The sequence below is a fragment of the Oreochromis aureus genome, linkage group 3, assembly GCF_013358895.1.
Source record: "Oreochromis aureus strain Israel breed Guangdong linkage group 3, ZZ_aureus, whole genome shotgun sequence".
In the NCBI taxonomy this organism is placed as follows: domain Eukaryota; kingdom Metazoa; phylum Chordata; class Actinopteri; order Cichliformes; family Cichlidae; genus Oreochromis; species Oreochromis aureus.
Window position 1 is genome coordinate 82323934 of NC_052944.1, and position 19011 is coordinate 82342944.

General features: G+C 42.3%; 1 pseudogene; it reads right to left on the reverse strand.

Annotated features, from left to right (window-relative positions):
* LOC120438316 overlaps positions 1 to 19011 on the reverse strand; it is an 88648-nt pseudogene that overhangs the window by 44148 nt on the left and 25489 nt on the right.

Sequence of the window (19011 nt, forward strand, 5' to 3'; positions counted from 1 at the left end):
GTCCCTACGCTTCCCATAGGAACACGAACTAACAGAGTATCTTCCCCACAGTAATAATAGAGCCCACTTCTTGACCATGTTCCAATTATCGTGCTAGAGTCGCTTACATTGTTGGTGGTTCGTCCCGTGAGTGTGACAGCACACCAAGTTGGGTCGATCTCTCCCACCTTGTACTTTTCATTATCTGTAGAGAACTTAAAACATGTATAGTTATCTTGTTTTGGCATAAATGGTCCCACTGTCGTCTGCTTTGAAACGGGAGGGAAAAGTCTGGACAACAAAGTACAGTTGCCAGTGGTCACTGGACTTCTGGTTAACTGTAACATACACTCATAGCCCCACTTATCTTCTAAATACAATGGGGCGGGCTCTGTAAACAAACGTGGCCTAGCTGAAGCACAGGCAACGCAGTCAGATACATGTTGTTCTCTAGCATTTTGAGCCACCCAATCAAGCCAGAGGTTACTGTCCTTGAAACCGATGGCACGCTCAATCAAATCCTGGGGCTTTAATCTAGTGTAGTCTGTTGTAACAAGTAATCTCTCTTTTGGTTCCTGTTCCTTTTGAGCTACTGTTCCCAGAGTCACCATCTGATCAGTCAGAATGGTGATTGAACTTCCTGGGAGCAGCTTAGACTTTGCATCAACTAAATTTGCCCTAAGCATATCATGGGGTCATTGCAGACCCGTACATCATACGCTCTCCAGCTACTACTAGCTCCTGTACACTTAATAACGTCACACAAATCAAATGTGAATGAGCTGGTAGACCCTTTAACATAATTCAACTCTATGCCATTATTCATGCTGAGACACTCATCACCTTTACCTGACACCTCACGCTTTTGTCTTTTTACCGATCCCGTTTTAGCAACTACAGTCTCAGGAAGCGCTGGGCTGGACTGGCCTCCGTGTTCAGACAAGGGGTCCGGAGTGCCCTGCAAAATATAGACAATAAACAACACAGCCATAGTTAATATCATTGCATACAATAAACATGTAGTTGTAAGGAACATTCTAATCAGTTTTCTTATTACGTGTCTCTGACTCGTGTGTTTGCATCATGTTATATAAACTTTGTATCCTGGAATGAAACTCCCCTGCTTTTGTGGAGTCCTCAACTTTTCACCGCTCCTTTCTGCTGGCGTGGCGACCTTCTAAGCTGCTGCTCTTCTTCCTTCGGCCTTCCAGGTAGACTACTGGTTGCCCCGTTGCACAGGTGAGAGGATTTATTTTGCCTCTGCTCGTTACCACCTGTGTTGGGTGTAGAGGAGTTTTCCTCTACCAAACTCTCATGTGCTGGCGCACACTGCGACCAATGATACCAGGTATCGCCTTTCCCTTTTAGTTGACCTGCTGTAGTTGTTCTGGCAACGACCTCATAAGGACCAGTCCAGCGTGGCTCCTTCCACTGCTGGAGTTCCTCGTGGGCTCAAATTCAGTTCCTTGTTTGCAGACTATAGCATAGCCTGCTTTCGATCCTTCTTCATCACGATGACAGCAGCCATCTATGAACCAATCCTCAGCTCCAGGGATAGGTTCTGCTTTTAAATCTTCCCTGACTTTCCCTTCAACTTCTGCTTTCTTAGTACAATCATGAGGTTCTCCTGATCCCATTAAATCTGCCATATTGATTCCTTCATGTGTAAATGTCAGATTTGGAGCATCTAAAACTTTACTCAGTCTCTGTTGTGCTAATGATGTCATAGCGAACGCCTGCGAGTTCACCTATGCCACCACACTATGTGTAATCAGAACTTTTAGTGGGTGTTCTCTCACTACATGTGCTGTTTTCTATATTATTTTGGCAACCCCTGCTGCATGCTGTGCGCATGTAGGGTGCCTTGCTTCTGTTGGACTCCACCTTATGCTGACATACATAAGTACCTGTCTTTCTTTATTCAATCATCTTCCTAATATTTAATAATCCACATTTCACTGTTTTATTCTTCGGTTCAGATGTGGATTCTGTATTGTTCATGCTTTGTTACTATTGATGTTTAAGTTGTTTATTGCTAGATTTGGTTTGTTGTTGTCTGTTTGGGAGCTGACATAGTCTCTATAGATAAGGGTCTTTGGCAGGGTAGCATCAGGAGAGAAGCTCCAGAGAGGCATGTTCCCTGTTAAAGCTAAAATATAACAAAAGAGATTATGCTAAACAAACAAAACCCTTCAATTCCCCAACCCTATCTGTCTCCTCAACGGGTTGTATGTTTTCAATGTTTCCTTATTATTTTGTCATAAAATAAATCAAACAAATAACTTAAGCTGTGTGACGGCACCTTGCGCACGCCAGGCTGTGAGCTGCCCTAAATCTACTTGCTACACCCCTTTTTCACCTAGTTTAATTTTTTCAATCCTAATTTAAACTATTCCTGACTTCCCTCAGTGCACACTATAAAGTGTAAAAGATACAATTAGCTTTCTCCTGGTAAAAGGTCCTACATTATTTTCTCAACCTTTGGAAACATCCTCTATCGAGTTAACCCATTTCATTTTTCAAACTTAGGCCTGATTTCTTCGCCCCCTTTAATGGGTAGCGCATATCCGGTCTGAACACTGTGTTTGGGCAATTTACGAATTGTTGCAGGATTTCTATGTTATGTAAATTTCCTCTCATCCCTTTTATGCTTCCATTATAACCTATGTCTAACAAGCTTTTGATCTTCTTTGTAATATAAACAACTAGGTGTATTTGTGCTCTGTTCTTCTCCTTTCTCTGGTTGGTTCCGTTCGGTCTGGGGCTTCCAGGATTCTCGCCCCCCTATGGTCGCTGTGGTCCTGAAATCTTCTCCTGTAAAGGATAGAAAACAAAAAGCCTCTCTCTGCTACACCTCACTAATCTACTGTGTTCATCTAAGGTTCCTTTAATCATTCAAAGTTGTTTCACCATATCCTGTTCTGGGCTCTCTCCTTTATATTAACTTTACTTTATCTCCATGCCCTTCATGTGTGTGAGCAACACTTTTAGTTTTATTAAACACGCCCAGGGTAAGATATAAACCATCACCATCTGAGCATAGAAACAGATCAAAAAGAACCACAAAACAATTTCTATATCTAAATTATCAAAAACCCCAAACGTCATAAAACGATCCTAAAACCCCTTTCAAATTAAACCTTAAATCCTGTAACTCCCCCCTTTTGTGACACATCTTATGTGTTACAAACTCAAAATCCTTCACTCGAGCTTAGGAGATTAAAAGAAAAAGGTTAGTCATATCATATTAGATATTCATGCTCCGGCCCTTCAAACCTGTATTTAAGGAATGAAATCAAATTAATCATTATGTCAAATCTTTTCTTGGCTCCATCCACAGCCTGCATTCCTTGGAACTTCCTAGAAACAAAAACCTGTGTGTTAACCAAAACTTCACATTTCATACTCAGTTTTTCCCTACTTATGATCCAACCTGTGTTATAAGAAAGCAAACTTAAAACAGAACGGTTATCAGTCATGTGTCTAACCTTAGTCCAGTCTTTATCTCAGTGTCCAGTCGGTCCAACCTATGGTCTGCCTGGTCCGTCCAGTCACCATCCATTTACACACATTCGCTCACATGCATTAACATCAGGTCTTGCTGATAGTGGAGACTATCTCGCAAATAATCAGTCTTCACTCTCAGCAACATCAACTCATTTATTTGTTTTACTTTGTTTTAGGAAAATAGTTCTTTCTGCTTTTGGACTGGATTGGCTCGCGGCAATCCTTTTAGACAGAAACTTAGCCTTCTCCTCTGCCCATTGTAATCTGGAGAAGGTCACCTTATCTTTGTTCTCCCGAAAATTTTCAGCGCTGTCATTCACTCTTTTGCAGGCCTGCTTAGAACAAAAATGAGAAGAAGAGAGCTGATTATTAGCTCATCAAAACACAAAACAAAATCACCTGACAGGTTTTTCTAAGTGCACTGTTACAAAAATGATGGACCCCCTTAGACATGTGCATGTTTGATAAAACTCCCTCTATTAAAATAAGAAAACAACACAAATCTAACCGACAGAAGTAACCCATCACTACAACAACAACCTCAACAATCTTAAACACAGAACATTTTGCCACAAGTTCTTCAGGGTCCTGACACTCTCAGGTCAACTCACATCACCTCACCTGCTCAATACACAGAAAATCTCGTTAAACACCACACAACTTGCACACCATCATCACTAAATTCTAAATTTTCTCTTCTGAAAACTTACTACACACTAAGCGAGTTGGACAACATGATAAACAGACTCCTATGCTAAACCTGCTATCTGATCTTCATGAGCTCTTTTGTATTCTAAGGTTAACGCATTTTCTATTTGTGTGTGTGATTGTGTATATGTTTCTTTTCGTGGTTTTTTCAGACTCCCTCACAAGGTTCCACTTAAACAGTCAGTTTTTCTCTTTCCCAAATTTGATCTCCTCCTTAAATAACAACATTCCTTGTCCTCAGCCAGAAGTTAGAGCTTGATTTTCAGGTTCAGGGAACAATTCACCCTGAAAGACAGTGAGTGTCTCCCCTCTTTGGCTCATCACTCGTCATTGTTAATGACATTTCCCCCTCTGCCCCAGCGGCTTTACCCTTGAAGTCCCGTCTCCTCCAGTGAGTCCAAGCTCACTTAGGGACCTAGGTTCAAGCAATCGTGACTGTGCCTTGCCTTAGGTTGTCCCAGGGTTTCGAGGTGGGATCTTACCCGTCATGGGCTGTCCAGCCTTCCATGCTCGCCTGATACGGGGGCCAAGTGGGCACGGGTGCTATGAGGGGAGGGGACACACTGACTCTGGAAATCAAAGGAGTGTAAGCTGCTTTCTTCATTTCATCAGTATATTAAGCTATCTCACTTCTTGATTATTCCCAACATTTCACCTGTAACAATTTGTGTACGTGTGTTTTCTATTCATTAATGTAATTGTTAGTTCATGTATTTATTTTCTCAGTCTTTCTTTTTCTAAAACATGTAATTAATATATTTTATTACTTTTTCTTAAGACATTCAGTCTCTAATTGCTCTGTTTTCATGTTGCAACGTCTCTCTAACTCACAAGCTATAATCAGACTTCCTGTTTCAAGCACACACTCTCCAGTTTGGCTACGCACATACTTCTCTCAGACTTTCTCTTTCTCCCACACTCTGATATGTACCTACGTAGTATTATTATTACTTATTCATTATTTTGTACAAATCACACAGAATCATTCAAATCAAGTATTCACAACATTCACACACTTAGAAGCACTCAAAATACGCTTTCCTAAGAGTATTTTATCAAACATGCTTGCTTAGAATCAGAAAGAGGAAATAGACAACACTCAGTGCGTCTGTCCTCTTAAAAAAGAAGAGAAATAAACACATATGGGACAATTCTCCCCATCTTAGACAAAATGTGACCTTAAATGTCCGTTTCCAAGTCATGTTGTTCTCTACACACGACTCTTGGCCTCCAGGGCATAAAACTTTGAGCATAATCTTTTACTTTACCAGGACTAGTACTTTACCAGAACCCTCATACTAAGACTAAGACTGCTATATGTGCAATTCTTTCTTTGACAAAGTTGTATTTTGTATTTTCTTACTCAGCTGTATATAGTGTTGGTATTCTATTTTATTCTATTCTACTTTATTTTATTGCATTCCAGTGTTTTCTAATTTCTGCTGCATAACTTTGCACTTTTGCTTTAACAAAACCAATTTCCCACCTGTGGGACTAATAAAAGTCATCTTTATCTTTAACTAGCCCTAATCTAAATCCTGTCTCATCCTGTCTCATTCACTCTTTTGACTCTTTTGCCCGCATCCTCCACCAAAATGAAGCGAGATCGATCAACTGCAGACCAGACAACAAATGACGGAGGCCCAGAAAAGTGCAATCAAACGATGAGTTTATTGACAACGGAGAACAACCATCAGCATATGGCTTATTTGCTCTGATAAAAATACACTGGGTTCTGGTTTTATAGCATAGAGGATCACGCCCCCACATACACGTCAATACAAGTCAAAAATACATTATGTACAGTCATTGTTTACAGACAAGGGTACATCTTGTACATCTCTAATAACTATAAACAGACATATAACTTCTCTTTTTGATAACACCTTCCTTTTAAGGTAATAACTTCAAGCTTCAGGGCCTCTAAGGGCTAATAATGGACCCTCGTCCTCAATCACTAAGTAGACTGAATTGGCGCAGGTCTCAAATAAGAAGCAGAAGACACTTGGGTCTTCGCTCAGGCCTGCTACTAGATTTATGTGTATTGTAAGCATGCATGCAATTAACCTGCTATGTTCTCATCTTCCCTCAACATGTATCACCTGGACACTCTCACCAGTGAAGCTTAAAACCCTCTTGGATAGAACATCAACTCTAAACAAGCACAGATATGCAATGTGTATAAAATGAACTAAACCTGTGAATAGAATGAATGTGATGACAAACATTTTCAATGCAATATGAACCCTGTAAACAATATTACTGTTAAAATAATACTCTAAAACATGTTATTAATACATTTATCATAAGGCAGATTATATGGCAGCAATAAAAGAATCTCTAAATCCCAACATTTTCTAGAGCTGTGGGACTCTTCCCAGCCTCAGGCTCAGGTTGAAGAGGTGCTCCATCACACCACACAGTTGGTCTGCGCAGGACCTGACGACCCTCGAGCTGATGCCATCTGGGCCTGCTGCCTTCTTGGCTTTAATCCTCCTCAGTTCCCTCCTAACCTGGGTGGTTGAGAGAGACAGGCTGGAGCCTTGTATAGGGCTTTGGAGTTGACGTCACGCCGCAGTGCATTGTGGGATCGCGGCGCCATGTCAGTAGGCTAGAAGGCAAAACAAGCGCACAGTGTTGGAATCGGGACTGACAGAAACATGCTCAAAATCAGCGCAAAAGACAAAGGGCTGTATCGCGACCGATTGCGCCCAGACGCCAAGAGACGGTACTTTGAAAAAATTGCATGCATCGGTAATGTGGACCCGTATGAAATAAGGAAGCGGAGTGGAAACCCAGACGACCTACCGCCTTTGTCCTATCCCGATCTTCGCATACCTTGTCTGTGGAGTCAGCGCATACACAGAGAACCAGTTTAAGAATTATAAATTCCTGGAGGCTCACATCCAATTCACGAACGGCTGGGTGCAAGATTTGTCCATCTTTAAGCCTCCACGCTGCGAGTACGTTATCGTTAAGACAAAGGTAAGTCGGTTTGAACTTGAGAACTTTCTAAATTTTTGATTTGCACGTACAGCCAAACCATCTACAGGGTGGGCCATTTATATGGATACACCGTAATAAAATGGGAATGGTTGGTGATATCAAAGTCCTGTTTGTGGCACATTAGTATATGTGAGGGGGCAAACTCCTCAAGATGGGTGGTGACCATGGTGGCCATTTAGAAGTCGGCCATCTTGGATACAACTTTTGTTTTTTCATTAGGAAGAGGGCCATGTGACACATCACACTTATTGGTAATGTCACAAGAAAAACAATGGTGTGCTTGGTTTCAATGTAACTTTATTCTTTCATGAGTTATTTACAAGTTTCTCTTTGTTCACAGCCATTGACATGTCGAAGAGGTTAACACGTGAGGAGCGGATCGAAATTGTGTTGATATCTGGTGAACGCAGTAACCGGGTCATTGCAGCAGATTTCAATGCAAGACACCCTACGAGAACACCCATCTCCCATGCTACAGTTAGCAAACTGCTTGCTAAGTTTTGTGAAACTGGTTCAGTGTTGGATTTGCCAAAATGTGGACGCAAGAAAACTGTCACTAATGAAGAAACATCAGTGGCTGTCCTAGCTTCATTCAGCAAGAGCCCACAGCGTAGCACTCGCCGCATGTAGAATAGAATAGAATAGAATAGAATAGAATAGAATTCAACTTTATTGTCATTGCACATGTCACAGGTACAGGGCAACGAAATGCAGTTTGCATCCATCCAGAAGTGCTTTAGCCGCGATATAGATATATTACAATATATATTTGCAATAGTATAGATGTGTAAGTATATTACAGAAATGGGTCTATTATGGTATGTTATAATGTACACGGTGTGAAGTATGTTATGAATATTCTATAACTATAAGTATGTACAGGCTGTAGTGAGTACAAGCTATGTACAGGCTATGAACAGGATATAAATATGAAATAAAAACTAAACAGAAATCTGAGATATACAGTTATACAGAAATGTGAACTATGCAAGTTATAAACAGTTGTAGGATTGAAAAATTATCATATGTACAGAATGATATTCACACAGAACTATACAGTAGTGCAGTTAGGATAATTGTGATAGTGATAAAGTGCTAGTGGTTGTGGGTGTGTGTATGTTCATGTCACTGGAGAGTGGCATTAGTCGAACATCCCTTCGGCGGATATTAGCTACTCACAAATGGCACCCTTACAAACTCCAGCTACTGCAGCATCTCAACGAGGATGACCCAGATCGGCGCACAGAATTTGCAGAATGGTCAAAACAAAAATTGGAACAGGACCCTCAGTTCATGCAGAAGATTTTGTTCAGTGATGAGGCAAACTTTTATGTGAATGGTGAAGTTAACAAACAAAACCACCGCTATTGGTCTGACACTAACCCACATTGGATGGATCCCTGCAAGACTGTTGGAACAACAAAAGTGATGGTTTGGTGTGGTATATGGGGTACAACGATAGTGGGTCCATTCTTCATCAATGGAAACCTCAAGGCCACTGGATATTTGAAATTGCTACATGATGATGTGTTTCCCTCTTTATGCACTGAATCTGGCATGTTCCCTGAGTTTTTCCAGCAAGATGGTGCACCACCACATTATGGGTGTCAGGTCCGAGCATTCCTAGATGAACAGTTTCCTGGAAAGTGGATTGGTCGTCGTGGGCCAGTTGAATGGCCCCCAAGGTCTCCCGATCTGACCCCGTTAGACTTTTATCTTTGGGGTCATCTGAAGGCAATTGTCTATGGTGTGAAGATACGAGATGTGCAGCACCTGAAACTACGGATACTGGATGCCTGTGCTGGCATTTCTCCTGCGGTGTTGCTATCAGTGTGTGAAGAGTGGGAGAAGAGGGTTGCATTGACAATCCAACACAATGGGCAGCACATTGAACACATTTTGTAAGTGGTATGAAACTTGTAAATAACTCATGAAAGAATAAAGTTATGTTGAAACCAAGCACACCATTGTTTATATGGATACATTTATATTGTATCCATATAAATGGCCCACCCTGTATATTAGCCTTGGTTCATTACAGACCTTTTATTAAAAGTGGTTTTTGTGTGTTTCAGGTACTGCACTCACAACGACTGAATGAAACTGCACTCCAACCACTGTGACCTCGTTGTGCGGACACAGAGAGACCTTGCTGTGATATACATCTTCCCTGATGTGGATTTCTGGGAACCACGTTTAAAGCAAGCACAAGACTTCTTTCTTAAAGTGTGTCTTCCTGAACTTGTTGGGAAATACTTCTCCAAACAACGTGCTGCTCTAAATAGCCTGTAATGTTTCATTTTGTGGTTCAAGATTGATGCCAGCTGTGTGTTGCCATGTAAATAGTTTGGATTTCATTTTTATGTACTTGCTAAGTACATGTGAACAGATCAAGAATTAAAAAAAAAAAAAAAAAGATACTATTCTTTTCTGTTTTATTGAAACTACTTCACACAAAGTAAAGTTATTTACAATGAACCACACATGCAACACAACAGCTTTATGAATACTCAACAAGAGCAAGTTTCACTTGGGGCTGGTTTGACAACCACACTGGGGCACATATTCACCAAAACACAGCAAACCTTAACAATCTTATCAAGCAGTGTTGTGTTTATTTCTGCTCTGCCCTGTTCATTGCACACACAATCCTTCGTCTGCCCTTTAGCTTCCGTGTTGCTGTCTATCCGATCACCACTGTCCACATTTACAGCTGGTACCTCAACCTCACTTATCCAACACAACTGCTGTCCACAGCCTTCATGACATGGTGATTTTGTTGATGGTCTTCTGTCAGATCTTCATTGATCACTTCTGCACGGGGCACACCTTCAGACTCTGCAGACTCTGCACCTTATGTGCTCTACACATAAGGTAAATGTACACCAATATTCCAATGACAGGTGTGTGATTCATCTGGAAGTTATAAAAGCCTTTTAAGAGTGATATGAATTAATTTAGAACTCACCGGAAAGAAAATGCGGAGAGCAAACCAACAAAAAGCTGGGATTGCACAAAACTCGATCCACTCGTCTCACCGCTGCAATGCAAGCCTGACGTCTTTGTTTAGTAATATCAGATAGATGGCGTCCCTCACGTTGCCTCCAGGATGGAAAATGATGAAAAGAGAATCCATTATCCAGCTTCTTGCCTTCACGATCGTGTAATCAAACGTTGCAACTGCCAACACATTACGTACGAACCATAGCTGAAGCTGTATCCTGTGTCTGGCCTACTGTCATGGCGAAAGGGGGCGTGGCCCACCTCCCGTGACATCACGCTCCAAAGCCCTATTCGGGGAAATGGAGGACGCATTTGTCGGCCGCATTTGAAGGAGTCGACGAATTGGGACAGCCTTCGTCGCCTGGCTGTGACGTAATCGGCCTTCAAATGCGGCCCCCGGAGGATGCAGCCGACGTTTTGGGACACAGCTCTTATTAGCGAATGGCTGGGTTAGCCTCACTTTAACTTAATAGCTGTGTCCAAATTCATGGGCTGCATCCTCCTGAGGATCCGGCCTTCGCGGTCTACGTGGGCCGGGTCCTCAGAAGGTCGGGTAGGCCGGAAGTAAACGGCTGTGAAATTGGACGGTCTATCCTTCAGATTAACATCACCGCTGTCTCGGTGTAGTTTAATAAACTCAGCCGTCTGCTCCTTGCTATCTAAAATATGACAGGACACTGGCGTAAATTCTCGACCATCTCACACTTCTGTTTAATCGGTTTTCTGTTTGACGTTTAGTCAGCTGTGTGAAAACCAAGGAGGAACCCACCCGGGGGATTAAAAAAGTTTTATTTTATCTAATCTAATCTAATAATTTTAATCTCAGCCAAACTGATTTACTCACGAACAAATAAAACACTGAAAAAAGCCAAACAATAACATTTTTAGGTTGTCTAAGTGACTTATATATTACGTTTAACCTGAGTACCGAAAGTCCGCGGTGATCTGAAAATGATGTGCCGGGAGTTGTGCCGTTCTCGGCGGCTTCAGTTACCCTCGAGCTCTCGGCTAGCTATCGAGCTGGTGGGTAACACACGTCTCCGAAAACGTCGAAGCATTTTTGCAAATATGCGATACCTTGATAAACCGAGCAGATATTTGAAGTTTACACAGCTACATTCTCGCCTGAAAATATGTTAAAAGTTTATTTTGTGACCCAGAAATATTAATAAAAATAATTTTAAAACTTAGTAGCGGCCGCCATTGCCGGAAACTGGAGTTTGGCTGGGCTGCGCTATGAATTCTGGGATATGGTGGGCCACGAAGGACACACCGGACCCATCCTTCAAATTCGGGGAAAAGGAGGACGCATTTGTCGGCTGCATTCGGAGGAGTCCACGAATTTGGACAGCCTTCGGCGCGTCGCTGTGACGTAATCGGTCTACAAATGCGGCCTCAGGAGGATGCAGCCCATGAATTTGGACACAGCCAATGTGTGCACGGCCGCAGTAAACAAACAGTCCAGCACTTCACGCCGAAACTTTACGTGTTATGTCACTAACTTACCGACACTGTGACTTATTTTTCCGAAAAGTCAAAACACACTTACTGATACTACACAAAAACAAGCTAACTTCTCCGGATGCGCCGTGTAACTCACGCACCACCGCCCTCTCTCCTTGCGCTCTCTCCTCTCTTTTCACCCTGTGTTACCTTCACAGACCATATCCCCGTAGGAAATTACAGTTCTCCCAAGCAATTCACAAGAAAAGAAAGATAACTTATTTTAAACAATGCAAACATGTTTTTAATCATTTTACATGAACTTTGATCTTTTTATTAAACAGGAAAATTGAACAAATGAATTTAACTCTTTGGTATTTATATTCTTAGACTTTACTTATCTTTTACTATTTATGCATCTTTTTTAACCCGGGTTACAATATTATATTATATTAGGGACATTTTCCCAGACATATTTTTGACCTGGGGGTAGAACTGATTGTGAAATGGAAAGGGAAAATGCTTATGAACTTGCAAATTAAAAACATGATGCATTTAAAGTAGCCCTTTTTCATTTTTATTTAAGAAGAGAATTTGTTCCACTGTGCGATGGCCAAACCTGTTCCTTTTCGTGGAGATAATTTCTCCTGCCTTAAGAAAATCCCTTCACATGGCACAGAAGAGGCTGGAGTGCAGAGAAACTGGTAGAGATGCAGTTATACAGTCTACCTGGGCCCCATAAACTATCAGATAAAGAAAATAAATAAATTCAATTGCTGCACATTTGGCAGACTAACATTTTCAGATTTAATTAAACAATAAAATATATATTTTTACAACATTACATGTGAAGAGACAAGTGGAAGCTTTTCTAAAGTTATTTAATGATATTTATATTATGGAAGCAGCAGCAGCAGCATTTTTGACATTTTACCTTTTTCCCGTTTTCATATATAATAAACACGCACAAAACAAAAGCAAACAGCCAGAACACAAAGCTGGAAAACCCACCCGATTGACCAGAATCAACTCAAAATACTCCCACACAACAGAACCTCCTCTATTCCTTGCTGGCTCCAAATCTCTTAGTGGAATGATCAGTGTTCAATATCTGTCACCATCAAAACACTCCACAAATCCTGCGAATGATTTACTTCCTTATAAACCATTGAATCAGATACCGAAGCAGTTAGGTTCTAAATGAAGCTTCGGACGTCACTGATCACGTGACTCTGGCCAAATGAATCAAGCTTCGACACAGTGCTTCTGAAGCAGTGTGTTGATTTTTTTGACACACGCACCGGAGCTTCAGCTTCAAGCGGGCCATCACTATTAGAGGGGGATTTTGTGCTGTGAAGAAGCTCGACAAGTTAATTGTTGTAAGGAGAGCTGTATAGCAAATAAATACTTTTGTTCCACTACACTTGCCTTGTTCCATCTCACTGTGTTTTCAGCCGCTAAGGGCCGCCCTGTGACAGTGAGGCAAATGAATCTATCCTCTGGAATTGCTCAAACCCATACACTAACATTAACACGCGATGCTACAAACTCAGGGGACTAAGAAACTGAAAATTAACCCACACTATGGCAAGCAAGAAACTCAGAGTAACAAGATTCAATATTCAAGTGGGACACAATGAATAAGAGCTGAACTATGAAGTACTAAACTATCCATCCATCTATTCGCTTCTGCTTATCCTTTTCAGGGTCGTGGAGGGTGCTGGAACCTATCCCAGCTGTCATAGGGCGAGAGGCGGGGTACAGCCTGGACAGGTCACCAGTTTGTTTGTCGCAGGGCCAACACACAGAGACAGACAACCATTCGTGCTCACATTCACACCTATGGGCAGTTTAGATTAATCAATCAACCTTTGGACTGTGGGAGGAAGCCGGAGTACCCGGAGAGAACCCACGCAAACACGGGTAGAACATGCAAACTCCACAAAGAAAGATGGTGGAATTGAATTCAGGACCTTCTTGCTGTTCGGCAACAGTGCTAACCATCGTGCAGCCCCTAAACTATACTATAGTACTAAACTATATTAAAGCAATCTCAGTAATTCACTCAATAGTCACAAAACATGAAATCATGAGACAAGAGTCAGACTACGTGTGTTGTAGCAGAGTAGTTGGGGTCTTGGGTCCTTCCTGCTGCTGTGACGCCAGGGGCAGTCTGCTTGTCTCCACCCCAGGGAAAAGGGTAACATCTCCTGGGTCTAGGTGCCGTTTCCCCCTCTGGGGGCGAGGGTACCTGGAGCTGGGGTATAGAGTATGTTTGGGAAGTGTGACACTGTGTGTAGAGTGTCCATTTGTGTCTGTCTCCACATTGGGTGAGTGCCCAGTACTTGTTTATGTGTGCATGAGGGTGGGAATGCATGTTTGTGTCTGTACGTCTGTGTCTATATGTCAGGTCAGGTCTTAGACTCCACCTCTCTGGGAACATCTCAGGCCCCCCGAGATATGGAGGCCCATCTCCTCTCACCACACTCCCTGCCCGTGGCTCATTCCCTCAGGCATCGGTGCGTTGGTGGTTCTTGGTGTCTGGAGCTAGGCTGGCCTAAGCCCCTTAACGGTCCACCATATACAAGCACAGATGAGCCCATAAATGGCAGGAAGTAAACATTCCTTACTAAATAAGGAAAGCAGAACCTTTACATGGAATGTACCTGCAGTTTAAGACAAGGTTTACAAATTTAAGTACAACAATGACAACTTTTATCAAATGTAATGTGTATGTGTTAGTCCCCGTAGGGAAATTACTCCTCTGCATTTAACCAATTCACCCAGTGAAGCGGTGGGCAGCCACCAATGCAGCGCCCGGGGAGCAATGTGTAGGGACGGTACCTTGCTCAGGGGTACCTCAGGGTAGCCGTTCAGTAGAGTCGAACCCCCGACCTTCCAATCATGGGGCAGCCACTCTACCTACTAAGCTATCCCTGCTCAGTAGGTAGGGATGAGCAGGGATAATCACTCCAAGAACTACAGATCAACCTACCTCAGAATATATAAAGCATATAAACAATTACAGCAGTATGATGCAACAAACACAGCAGTACTACTTGCAGTACTAGTTTCAGAGAGGAGGAACAGGAAGAGTTAGCTCGCCAAGTAGGGGTGTGCATGTCCGTGTTCCCCTGGTTATGGGAGATGCTGCACTCCCTCATCAGTGACTTTCTCGTCTCCACTCTCCGACTCCACCCGCAGCAGCAGCTGCCCGGTGTGCATGAATCGTCGCCAGAGCCATGCTGTTGCATTGTTACCCCGTTGCCTCACGAGCCAGAAGCAGTCAGAGTTGGAACAGTGAGGCTCACCGCCGACACACTGTCGGCTCACGCTTCATCGGCTTCCTCATCTTCACCACCGCCTGACTGTACTACGCGGCGCACGGAGATGCCAGAGGCTATTGACTTCGTTGAGGAGGAGCGGCAGCAGGTGTTACGGGCGTATCGGGAGGAAGAGCTCCGTTGGAAGCCCTGGCTCATCTCCGAGGAGGAGCTCTCGCCAACCGCCCCACCTCGGACCGGCCGCCCACCCTCGCCGCCTCAATCGGATTACTCGTCTCCTGCTTCCTATCTGGCACGGATGTGGTCGGAGGACGAGGAGCCGGTCGCCATGGAAAATCAAGTTTTGTCCACGGCCGCTTCAAAGAGGAAGCAGCGTTCACGCCGCCGTCACGCATTGCTACGGCCTGTCTTGCCCTCCACTGAGCAACACGAGGATGCTGTGGGGGGCATGGATTTCGACCTCGAGGAGCGGCAGCGCACTGCATGCGCGCAACTAGAGGAAGAGCTCCGGTGAGAGCCGTGGCTCGCTCCTGACTATGACGAGAATTTCCACGGTACACGCCTGGCCCTTGGGGGCCCCCGGAGTTGCCAGGAGCTCCCGCCTACCCTCGACCAAAACTCGCCTCCCCAGCCTCTGCGATGCTGCAGGAGGCCCCACCGTCTACTTCAACGGGGTCCACAGCCAAGAAAAAGCGGCGTTCGCGTCGCCGTCACACCGCCCAACACTCGGAGGTGAGTGAAACTGTTCCGTCACCCCAAGTTACCTCTGAGTGGAAGGCGTGTGAAGTAAATACAGACTTAGCCAGAGATATGGCTAGTAATGAACTATTAACCAAGCCACAGTCTAGAGACATCTTGATGCATTCTCAATCATCCAGGAAAGTAAATCTCCAAAAGTTGAATCTGTTCATTTGGACGTAGCGTTTTGTGGGAGAAACGTTTCGTCACTCATCCAAGTGACTTCTTCAGTCTCAGCTGACTGCAGGTTTCCCCAAACCTTATAAACAGTACTCATGGCCATTGATCAGTGTTCTTTGATCAGTGGGTTTTGGTTAGTGATTGTTGATCAATGGTCATGGGAATTTGCATAATTATGATTAAGGAACTGACCTCACAGCCCATTGTTCCTTCAGTGGGCTGGTTTCAGTCATTATGCAAATGTACTGTTTATAAGGTTTGGGGAAACCTGCAGTCAGCTGAGACTGAAGAAGTCACTTGGATGAGTGACGAAACGTTTCTCCCACAAAACGCTATGTCCAGATGAACAGATTCAACTGTTGGAGAGTCTAGAGACAGTTCTTCTCAGTCAATCACGAATAATTCACTCATGCTAATATAATATTAGCGGGTGACTTTAACTGTGTTCTATGTCCCAAAATGGATAAATCTCCCCCACAATCTATTCTGACAAAAAATTCCAAAGCCCTCTGGCAAATTATAAATGAGCTTGACCTTGTAGATGTCTGGCGACACTATAATCCAGTATCTAAAGAATACACATTCTACTCTAACCCTCACTTGTCAGCATCTTGTATAGATTATATTTTTATGTCCAAGTGTATCAGTCAGTTAGTTCAGCAGGTAAATATTGGTCATATAGGTCTCTCTGATCATGCTCCTGTGGTCCTAACCATTCAACCCATGAGACATATTGAGTGCTCCATGTTTTGGAAGATGAGTACACTGTCTCTTTTGGATGAGAAATTTATACATTTCATAACAGAGCAAACAACATTATTTTTAGACATAAATGATAAAGGGGAGATAGACACGAGAACTTCATGGGATAGCTATAAGGCTTACATGAGAGGGATGATTATTTCATATACAAGTCATAAAAGAAAACAACGATTAACAAGGCCTTTAGAGATCGAGAATAATATAAAAAAGCTGGAGAAACAATATTATGTAACAAAATCAGCTGAAACATTAAGTGAGCTTAATATAGCCAAGACATCTTTGCATAATTTGATAATGCGAAAGGCTGAAAGAGACGTCCTTCTTGCCAGACGACGGCTTTTTGAATCAGCTAATAAGCCTAACCGCTTTTTGGCTCGTCTTGCAAGGAATACTCCATCAAGTTCTTTTATTACAGCTATTGTGGATGTGAATGGTGAAAGGCAAGTAGGAAACCGTCAGATTATTGAGTGTTTTAGAGAATTCTATACAAACTTATATCAGTCTGAGATGGACATAACAAGGCTTAACTCAGGCTTTTTCCTAAATGACTTAGCATTCCCTCAGCTCTCTGAAGATCAGGTTAGCCTGCTGGAGTCACCCATAACATTGATAGAGGTGGATGAAGCTATATCTGCTCTCCAGTCAGGGAAATGTCCTGGGGCAGATGGCTTTCCAGTAGAATTTTTTAAGGTAATGAAAGTGAAGTTAAATAGTTTATTATTAAGGGTTTTTAATAAAGCATTTGAAGAATCGAAACTCCCAGAATCTATGTACCGGGCCAATATAACATTGATAGCCAAAAAAGATAAAATTCCGGAGTCATGCTCATCTTACAGGCCTATTAGCCTTCTTGGTGTTGATAATAAGATACTTTCAAAGATACTGGCTCTTAGGCTAGAAAAAGTAATGTGCTCTATTGTGCATGCTGACCAGACAGGCTTTATTAAGGGGAGGACGCGACGCCTATTTAATATTATTCACTTTTTAAATTTTCATCAGATCTCTGGGGTTGTTGTTTCTATGGATGCCGAAAAGGTATTTGATAGAATTGAATGGGAATATATGTTTGAAATATTGAGAAGATTTGGGTTTGGAAAAAACTTTCTGGGGTGGATCAAAATTATATACAAATCACCAATAGCATCAGTGTTAACTAACGGCTTGTTATCCTCCCCAATTACATTGAGCAGAGGTACAGCACAAGGTAGTCCATTGTCACCATTATTATTTGCTTTGGCCATTGAGCCTTTGGCCATGGCCATTAGACAAAATTCGAGTGTTCCTGGAGTTAAAATTGGGGATAGACAACATAAAATTCTACTTTATGCAGACGATATTCTTCTGACACTGACTGACCCTGCTAACTCTCTGCCTGTTCTTACTAGGTGTATCAAGGACTTTGGTCTTATATCTGGATATAAAGTAAATTTTGATAAATCTGTGTGACTTTGTGTAGTGGAAGGGACATTGAACCTTCATATGTTAAACCTTTTCACTGGGCACCATCAGGTTTTGTATATTTGGGAGTTAAAGTTACACCAAATGTTGATCACTTATATAGAGAAAATATTAATGGAATGGTTCAAGATCTTCGAGAGATGCTGACAAGATGGAGGGCACTTCCGATATCATTTTTGGGAAAAATAAATCTCATTAAGATGGTAATCCTACCGAAAATACTATATCCCACAGGCATGTTGTTTGCAATTTTGAAATCAGAAGATATTAAAGTAATTAAAAAGGCTATGGTGGATTTTATTTGGGCAGGAAGAAAACCTAAAATTAAATTGGAGACACTACAGTTACCGAAAGATCTGGGCGGGTGGGGAGTGCCAAACATAGAAAACTACATTCTCTCAATACAAGCGAGGATTCTTTCTTCCTGGATACATGAACATTCTGACCTGCCATGGCTAAATATTGAGGAAGTATTATGTAAACCATCCTCACCTGTTAACTTTTTAGGGAAACGTCTAAATGACTTGCCTCACGTAATAAAGTATAACCCAGTAAGATATAATGCTTTGTGGAAATGGGGAAAACTGAGAAAACTTTTTAACAGTAGTCTTCCGTTTAATATTTTGTCAACGTTTATAAATAATCCAGACCTTCTGCCGCAAAACATAGGGTCGAGCTTTGTGGGATGGCATAAAGTAGGTGTAAAGAGGTTTTATGACCTCTTTAAACATGGTGAGTTTAAATCATTTGAATCCTTAAAGTCCCAGTATTCTATGTCAAAGACTGAGTTTTATAAGTATTTGCAATTGAGAAATTATGTGTTAAAAAATGCTAAATCATTACAAATCTCAACAGCCTCTTTTCGGTTGGAGAAATTCTTTCTGGATAATAGGGAGCATAAACATTTTGTATCAAAGTTTTATTCAGAGATCTATGCCCTAAT